This window comes from Tinamus guttatus, unplaced genomic scaffold, assembly GCF_059628265.1.
Source record: "Tinamus guttatus ecotype Peru unplaced genomic scaffold, ASM5962826v1 Tinamus_guttatus_pri_ptg000004l, whole genome shotgun sequence".
In the NCBI taxonomy this organism is placed as follows: Eukaryota; Metazoa; Chordata; class Aves; order Tinamiformes; family Tinamidae; genus Tinamus; species Tinamus guttatus.
In genome coordinates this window covers 17,507,316-17,515,417 of record NW_028288538.1, presented here as the reverse complement: position 1 = coordinate 17,515,417, position 8,102 = coordinate 17,507,316, and positions in this window count along the sequence as shown.

Here is an 8,102-nt window from a genome sequence, read left to right as displayed (position 1 = left end):
TCTTGTTTTCCATTTGAACAGATACACTGGAATCTTAAACAGAGTTCTGGCATGCCTAAAGTGTAAGCTTTAATGTGAAAGCACCAGTTTTAAATACAGATGTATGTAAGTGAAGGCACTTAAGGTTTGGTGGAAGCTTCTTTGTATTAGATGTGTTCTTTTGTATTGGAAACAATATCGGAGAAACTTGCAGCAGAACAATAAATTAAACTTGGTGGAATGTCAACACCTGCTGAGTGTAACTAGATAAGAACCTATTGCCTCTCCAAAGTAGTGAAGAATGAATAGGCACCTTGTAACTGCTGTATGTTAATTATGTATTAATCGGCTGGAGAATGGAGAATCTCACTGCTATTCACATGTTTAGTCATTGCTCTGATTTCCATGGCTTCAGTTGCTTCAGTCTTTGAAGAAGTCGGGAATGTTTGGAACTCCTGTCTTAGTTGTCTGTGTGCTTTATCATGCAAAGTGAATCTGTTCAGTTGAGCTGACAGCTACATAATATTCTCAAATATCCAGAGAAACATTACTCAGAAAATGCACCATTAACATGCGCAATCTGCTGCTAAGCCTAATACATCTTTTAAGAAATTTAAGTATTTTAGAGTTGCCCTGATATAAAAGTATGTTTTGGGAATTCTTTTGACTTACAAAGGTGTGTTTCAGATGAAGCTAGCTAGGCCAAACAGTGGGACTTGTACTCAAAGCAGGAGGCATACCCAGATTCCTGTATAGGGCTCTCAATACTATACATTTCCACAAATACTTTTGATAATCATTTGGTTAGCACCAGCTATATAGACTTTCTGAATTCTGAGGAGGTTCTAAGCTGGAGAGCTTACTTAGTTATAACTAGTTCCCTCTAGCTTAGTTCAGTTGATATTCAATATTACTGTAGCATTGAAAGTCCTATATTGTGCCTAAATCTTTCTGGCTTTGTGCTCTAGGAGTAAAATAATTTGTTAGGCTTCAGAAATGCAGGATCTGTGACCCACACTATAACACTGGAGGTTAATCTTCAGTCCCATAAAAAAGGGGGCAGTTTGTCATGGGAGATGAGGTAAAGCTAGCACTATGATCATTTCTATAGAGAAAGATAATAAATTAGGTTATAAATCTATTAATACACTTTAGTACTACTGCTTTATGCTACTCTAAGCTTCCTGTTTCCAAAGTGAGAGAATATATTTTGCTTTTACTAAAAACCATTTGATTTTTGCCTTGATCTAAACAATGGGCATGTGTAACATCGCATTTTGCTTCCAAGAAGATCGTCCTGATTTACCAGTCTTCTGGCTGAATTCCCATGCATGTTTGATCCAAACTGTCTCCTATGCCTGATAAAACGCTGTTCTTGGCAAATTATGCCCGTGCTAAGAAAAATGACAGCAGAGAACCAGATTTCTGTCCTGTGGGTGAAAAGATGGTGCTATTGCAAACTGTTTCTTTTCTAGCAGACTGGTGGAGCTGCCTCTTGTTTGGATTATTGCTCAGCTGTCTTAGGCCTGATGCAAACTTTCCTTTCTGTTCTTTCACCGGAGTCAGTTGGTTCTTGTTGTAGGGCATATTTGGGGGAGGGAGGCTTGGGGAAAGTTTAAAGCCTTTGGGGGGTGGTGTGTGTGTTTATGTGTGTTAGGGCTACTTTCTCTTAGGTGATGTTATCATAATGAAATGTTAGGCTGCTGTAAACATTCAAAGTTATAATTCAGTGTCACCACAAGAAAAGAAGAAAACCGTCTCTTCCACCCACATACACAGAACTTCGGTGTGGGGAAGATGGGAGAGTTATCCTGTTCTTCAGATTTTTATCCTCTGCCTGTTTTTTCTAGCTGCTGCTGCTGAATATTCTGTTAGGGCTCTTGTGGCATAGTGCGAAGCTTCCCCCACTGGCTCGGTTGAGATGAGCTCAAGTATTGGAGTACTGGGCTATTGGAGTCTGTGTAGTCTGGCCTTTCTAAGGGTCTAACCTCCTTTAGGAGACAGAGAAAGTCTTGAGTTCATTCTACCTATTTTCCTTTGACAGTGTTTTTTGACATTTTTCATACTTGGAAACACTAGTCCAGCTACTTTCTGGAGAGGTAAAACATCACAGCTCTTAAGTGTGTGGGTTTTTTTAATAGGTAAAACTGTTGACTGCTCTCATGAGATTTCATCTATTTATTTAACTGTTCTGAATAAACGATGTGCAAGATTTTCCTACACACTTCCTATATCTGTTATCCTCCTCTCTTGTAGTGCAATCTACCAAAATTCAGTGCTCTCATGATCAGATACTGTATCGGAGAAGAAACAGGACTTTTGGGATAGACTTGATAGGTTTGTAGGACTGATTACTCTGTACTTCACTGATTAAACTTCCGTGTTCTACTACACTTTCAAATTCTGATAATACTCTCTCTGAAATTTAGCCGCTTCTTTTCAGCAGCTGCTACTTTTGGTGTTTTTTTTCAGCTACTGAAGCTGTTAATAGCAGCTGTATTGGGGGTTTGGGGAGAGAAGAAAGATTTGTGGCTGTAATTTAAGGATGCGCAGGTGGGTGCTTGCTGTTGTTCGGCAGCACTGCACCTTCCAGCTTCAGCCACCTAGCAGCATGTTTGCTTCACGCTGCTTGCCTAGCTCAAGCAGCTGCTTAGCCAGAGCAGCTGCCTCCAGCGCCCTTTGCTGGGGGCTCCATCCCCGTGCCCCTTGCACAAGAAGCTCATTCAGTCACTCTCAGAATTGCACGTATCTGCTCCTTGTGCTGCACAAGCATGTCACTTCTCTGGAGCACTGAGTCAGACTTTTAATTTAAGGGTGAAATGCAATAGAAGGCTCTAACCCAAGTGCATCTATGGATCCTGTGTGCTATAACCTGTAGTCTGTGTGCTTGCATGGGTGAATGCCATGCTTGGGCTACCTCCTGGGCCTGCTTTTTTTTTTCTTCTCCTCCTCCTCCCTCCACCCTACTCCTTCCCAGTAACTGTAACATCTTTCCTTCCACATAAAAATAAACCTACATCTAATAACCCACCTTGTTCTTCCACCTCATCTCTTTGCATCTCTCTCCTCCTTCTCCTAGCTGGTCTCCATCCTCTGAAGCTATATTGAGCTGGTGGAAAGACCTTTTGGGGACAGGCTCTTCTGAAACTTGACGTACGCCTCGGGAGTGTGAAGTGACGTTGATGTTCCGTCTAAAATGCTGCCACCGCAGAGCAAAGCTTGCCCGGTCGGAGAAACCGGCCCAACCTGATGCAGTGACCTATAAAGTGGAAACAGTAGCTGCTGGTTGCTCGGGGCAGTGCGCGGTTGATGGCTGATAAGATGCTGCCAGTCTTATCCTGTTTCTAGCTGTCTCACATATCATTACTTGTGTTACTAGGCTACATCAGTGCTGAGTTTCCACTTCCATTTTAATGGTTTTGCAGTTCATCCAACTCCATTTGATGCTGTTCAGTAGTGGGGCGCTATGTAAGAGAGAGCAAAAGGACTCTGAGGTGAGAATCTTCTATTTCTGCTGGAGAGAAATCTGCAGAAACGAGTTATTGCTGTTAATTCTGCCCCCACAGTTTGGGGCCACAGAGCTGTTGTTGTCAAGGCTGTCCAGAGGCTGGACAGCTTTGCTCATGGCTCGGGTATGTGCCACTTCAGCAGCAGTAACCCTTTTTACCAGGGTTTATGCCCATTTACGAAAGTAACAAGTTTTTTTTTTTTTTTTTTTTTCTTCCTCTTTCCCCTTGAACACAGGAAGTAGATAGGTATGAAATGATAGTTGCCATTGAACGAGGCTGCCAGCACGTTGCCTGAACAGGGGTTGTGTTTGTGAGCCATCCCTGGCACAGACGCCTTAGCAAGATTTTGCCAGGCCCCTACAAAATAACACCTAGGCAATAGGCAGGATCTTATGTCTCAATACCTCCTATGGAAGAATTAGGTAGTGCTGTTTCCTGACAGCACTTTTCAGGCTTTGGAAAGTGCCCCATCCCTGCAAAGTGCTTGTTACTAATAGCCCGGTGCTCCTGAGAGCCATTGCACTTGGGAGACAGCATCCACTCTAAGAGCATGAAAACCAGCACTTAAATGCGCTGGTGGTACAGCTGGGGCCCTGCGGGGGGATGCAAAAGTCTCAGCATCAAGAAATGGTGTGTTGAGGACGCTGGGAAGAGGCTGAGCAAATGTAAGTTAATTTAGGGCCTATACTGATATGTGCTCTGTTTTTTTTTTTTTTCTTCTTTTTTAAGAAAACCTTCAGAGGGCCCAGCTGTGTGGGGCGGATGCATTTCTTAAGCTCCCTTCTACCCCCAGAGTAAGGACTTCTCTGGGTTTGAACCCCCACATGGCTGCTGAATTGAGCAGTGACTGTAGGAAAACCTTTAGCTGCCACTTGGCAGAACAAAGTCACTGTTGCTCCCGTCTCCCTTCCTCACGCGGGTTCAGACACAAGAAGAGCTCTGCAGCCCTTCACCAAAGACAAAGCATTTCTCTTGTCTATCAGTGCATTGAAAGCTTTTCCATTCACATTTATGTTAACATTCTTAGCCTGGGAAGGTCAAAGTTCACCACTTTCCCAAGAAATTCCTACACAGGCTGTTTTCAGCTTAAAATTTCAGAACAATTCTTTCTTAGATGCAGCTGTTGAGCATTTGTGTCCTTTTGGAGCGGAAGGGAATGTACAGAACTCCCCCACTACATCAAGTGTGAATATTATCTATGTGCCCTCTTCCCAAGAGCCAGCCCATCTTACTGCACAGCAAGCAAGGGCACTGTGTGCACAATATAATTTGTCCTTTATTACAAGATTTACCATTGCAAATATTGATCTGACCATCACCCAAAGCTGGCTTGTTTAGACTGAGTCAGGGATTGAATAACCACAGAAATAGTTAGCATGCCAGCAGGATTTTCAGCAGGTAATGTCAAAGTGCTTTACAGGTGCCTTATGACAGATGGGGAAAGTGATGTATAATGACTGCTCCAAAATCATAGCAAGAGTCACTTTTTAATAAGGGGTTTGGCCTGAGGTCTTTAAACAATCCAAGTCTAATCCCAGTCTCAGGAGATACCAGTCAGGTTTAGGCTAGCATTTCTTTAGCTGCACTATTTGCCCATATTCCCTGGAACAGGGACTGCTGCTAAATCAAAGAAAATGTGATTTAAGCTAAAACACTGCTGGTGCAGTTGAATGTGTTGGTTGCTTCTCCGTATGCCTGCCCTTGTCTGGAGGTTTGGTTGAGTCATGGTGTGAGCAGCCCCCAGCCCTGCCTTTTTCTGACCTGATAAGATGCTTTTCGATTTTAAAGAACCTTGGAGGAATCTGCTGCCTTCCTGCCCACTGTTCCCCAACTTTCTTATTATATTCTTCTATTATTCTGATATTAAAGCCCAGTTCTATTTGCTTAGGGTTTTTCTTTTTTTTTTTTTTTCTCTTCTCTCTCTCTCTCCTTTCCTCTTAGGAATTTCAAACACAGTGAGTCTGAAGTTTTCCTGATTTTGCTGGAGGATAGGGAGGTCTCAGCTATTAAGAAGTTTATATCTGGAAGCAAGTTTTAGTCCATGACTTGGGTCAGAGTACAGTGACACAGTAAATCTGGGTTTAGGGCCCTTGTGCCAGATGGAAGTTCTGCTGCCGAATGACACACAGCAGCGTTAGGCTGCAAATACACTCCTAACTTTGCACCAAGAGGCTTTGTGCCAGATCAGGTATCATCTGTCCTTCAACAGCTGGTAGAAAGCTGGGTTATGCACCGGGCCGGGCAGGCTAGCTAATTGGATAGAAATATCATCTGCCGTTACAGAAACAGATCAAATTTTCACTGTGAATGATCCAAAAGTGCACCAATCTGGAGCTAATTGTGGCCCTGAGCTTCTCATCTAAAATGTGAGCTAGCCACTGAAATTAGATAATCATAAACAAGCAGATAACTATAAGCACTGACTAAAAGCTCTTTTCCCTTTTCATTTTTCAGCTTTCTCTCAGTGCTTGGGACATAGTCATTTCCCTAATAACCCAGTCACAGGACAATTCCTATTCCTCTGCCAGTAACTTGCTACTACACACAAATATTTCACCAAAAAACACACTCCCTAGCAGGTGTTTGCTTTCCAGAAAGCCCAGTGCGGCCCAGCATTTCCTTCCTCCGAAAACATTCCAAGTCCTGTTCTGCAGCTGAAGGGATGCGAAGCAAAAACCACAGCAATTCTCTCCCCTTTTGCCTCAGCTACACTGAGCATGTGCAACCCACTACAGCTGTGCTATAAAAACACCTCTGATGTGTAGGTGACAGCACCCACTACTGCTGCTATTAATTCAGCGGAATGGTGGCTCCTGCTGATGGATGGTAGTGGCTGATCCTGAGCTGTCTCTGGTTTGGTTTTGTAACGACCGGTTGTGCTTTACCTCCAAGGGGATTTGGCTCTCCGGTCCTGCAGATAGCTCTGCGGGAACAAGCAGGCATGGATCCAAAGCTAAGGAGCCCCCATGTTCTCCTTGAGCACTAGCAAGGAGCGTGGTTAGGTGGGGACAGGTGAAGTGCTCACAGCTGTGTGGCCTTTGCTTTCATTGCTCCAGCTGCGCAAGCTGGAGAACAACGAGGGCAAAGAAGAGACTCTTAAGAGGCTGTCCTTCAAACCTGTCCAAAGTGAAGATTAACAGTGGCCTGTCAGTGCAGCAGATTCCATTTAAATACCACTGATGAGGAGCAGCCTGGGTTCTCTAAGCCTGATTGCTAGGGTAGCACTGTTGGCACCAGCAGGGATGTCATCCTTTCTGTATGTAAGAGGCAAAACTAAGATAGTCAAGAGGTTACACAGCGCCAGAGAGATGTGTTGGTTGGACGCATTAGGTTGGACGTGTCCCATCCTCTACTCAAGCAGGCTGCTGTTAGGCAGTATCTATGCCCACCTTGTGAGGAAGCTCCTCTTGGCCTCCATGTGTTTCCACTTAAGCTGTCTTCAGTACTCAGTGAGGACTGAAGTGTGATGGGGAGTCTTCACCTGGAAAACCACCTCTGGCAAAGGAGCTTAGAGCTGGAATACGTCTCTGGGGAGATACACAAGTGTAATAGTCCAGCAAGTGAAGAAGCAGTCCAAGGTAAGCTGCTGCTCTTCATGTCTCATTTCTGTCTGCTGGCTGGAGCATCCCGGGTTTGCTTCTTGCACAGAGTTCAAGCCAGGGCCTCCAAGCATTTGTCAACCTCAAGCAGCCAAACTACTGCTGTTGCTCACTGCTTGGCTGTGTAGGAGTTGATTTGTGCCTTTTTTTGAGTAACTAGTAAAAAATGCTAGAAGTGCTTCCTCTGAAATGATGTGGTTCTGTGTGGTTAAGAACTGCCTGTGTTGGCTATTCTAGCACTGTGTTTCAGATCCTCTCTCTTCTCTAGTCCAATGCTGCTTTGACCAAGTTTTTTATCTGGTTTGGGGGATCTTAATGCCACCTACAAGAGCTGAAGTCTGTTTTGCGCAGAGCTGGACCTCACACTGTCCTTGGACACGTTTCCTGTCTAATCAGATACAATTGCTGTCAGTTAAATGCTATTTTAAAACACATTTTCTGGTTCTTGTTCTTAGTAACACAGTAAAGGAGAGCTGTGTGCATATTCAAGCACTGCTGGGCTGGATCACTTACTTCCAATTTTCTTGCTCCCGTTGAAGGAATGATGGAATAATTACTGCTGTGCTTTTTCATAGCAATATTGTGACAATGTTGTTCAAATCGAGATTTCCTCTAGACAGCAGCAGATATGAACCTTTATATTCTTTTGGGGCTTGTTGTGGAAATGTCTCCCCGTCTTTCATGCCCATGTTTAACAGGTAGAAGGTGCCTGTAGGTTTCTCATGGCCTTTTCAAGTTTTCTAGAATTAAGTTGCAAGTCTGAAAGCTGCATGAAATGTTAGTTGTGTGTTGTGCCAGCTGAAGTCTACTCTGCAATGCGGAGTCAAAAACAGCTCAGTAACCCTGCTGAAACTTCTCCTTAATTAGCTTGTGTGTATATTCATAGTAGCCAAAGGCTATAAACAGGTAATTAGGTTGCCCTCTTGCAGAGCAACTGACAAAAGCATGTGGCTAATGCTCTGGAAGAGCTTCTTGTGTGTGACCCTGTCCAGAGCGTGGGCAGCGTAAGCAGAGA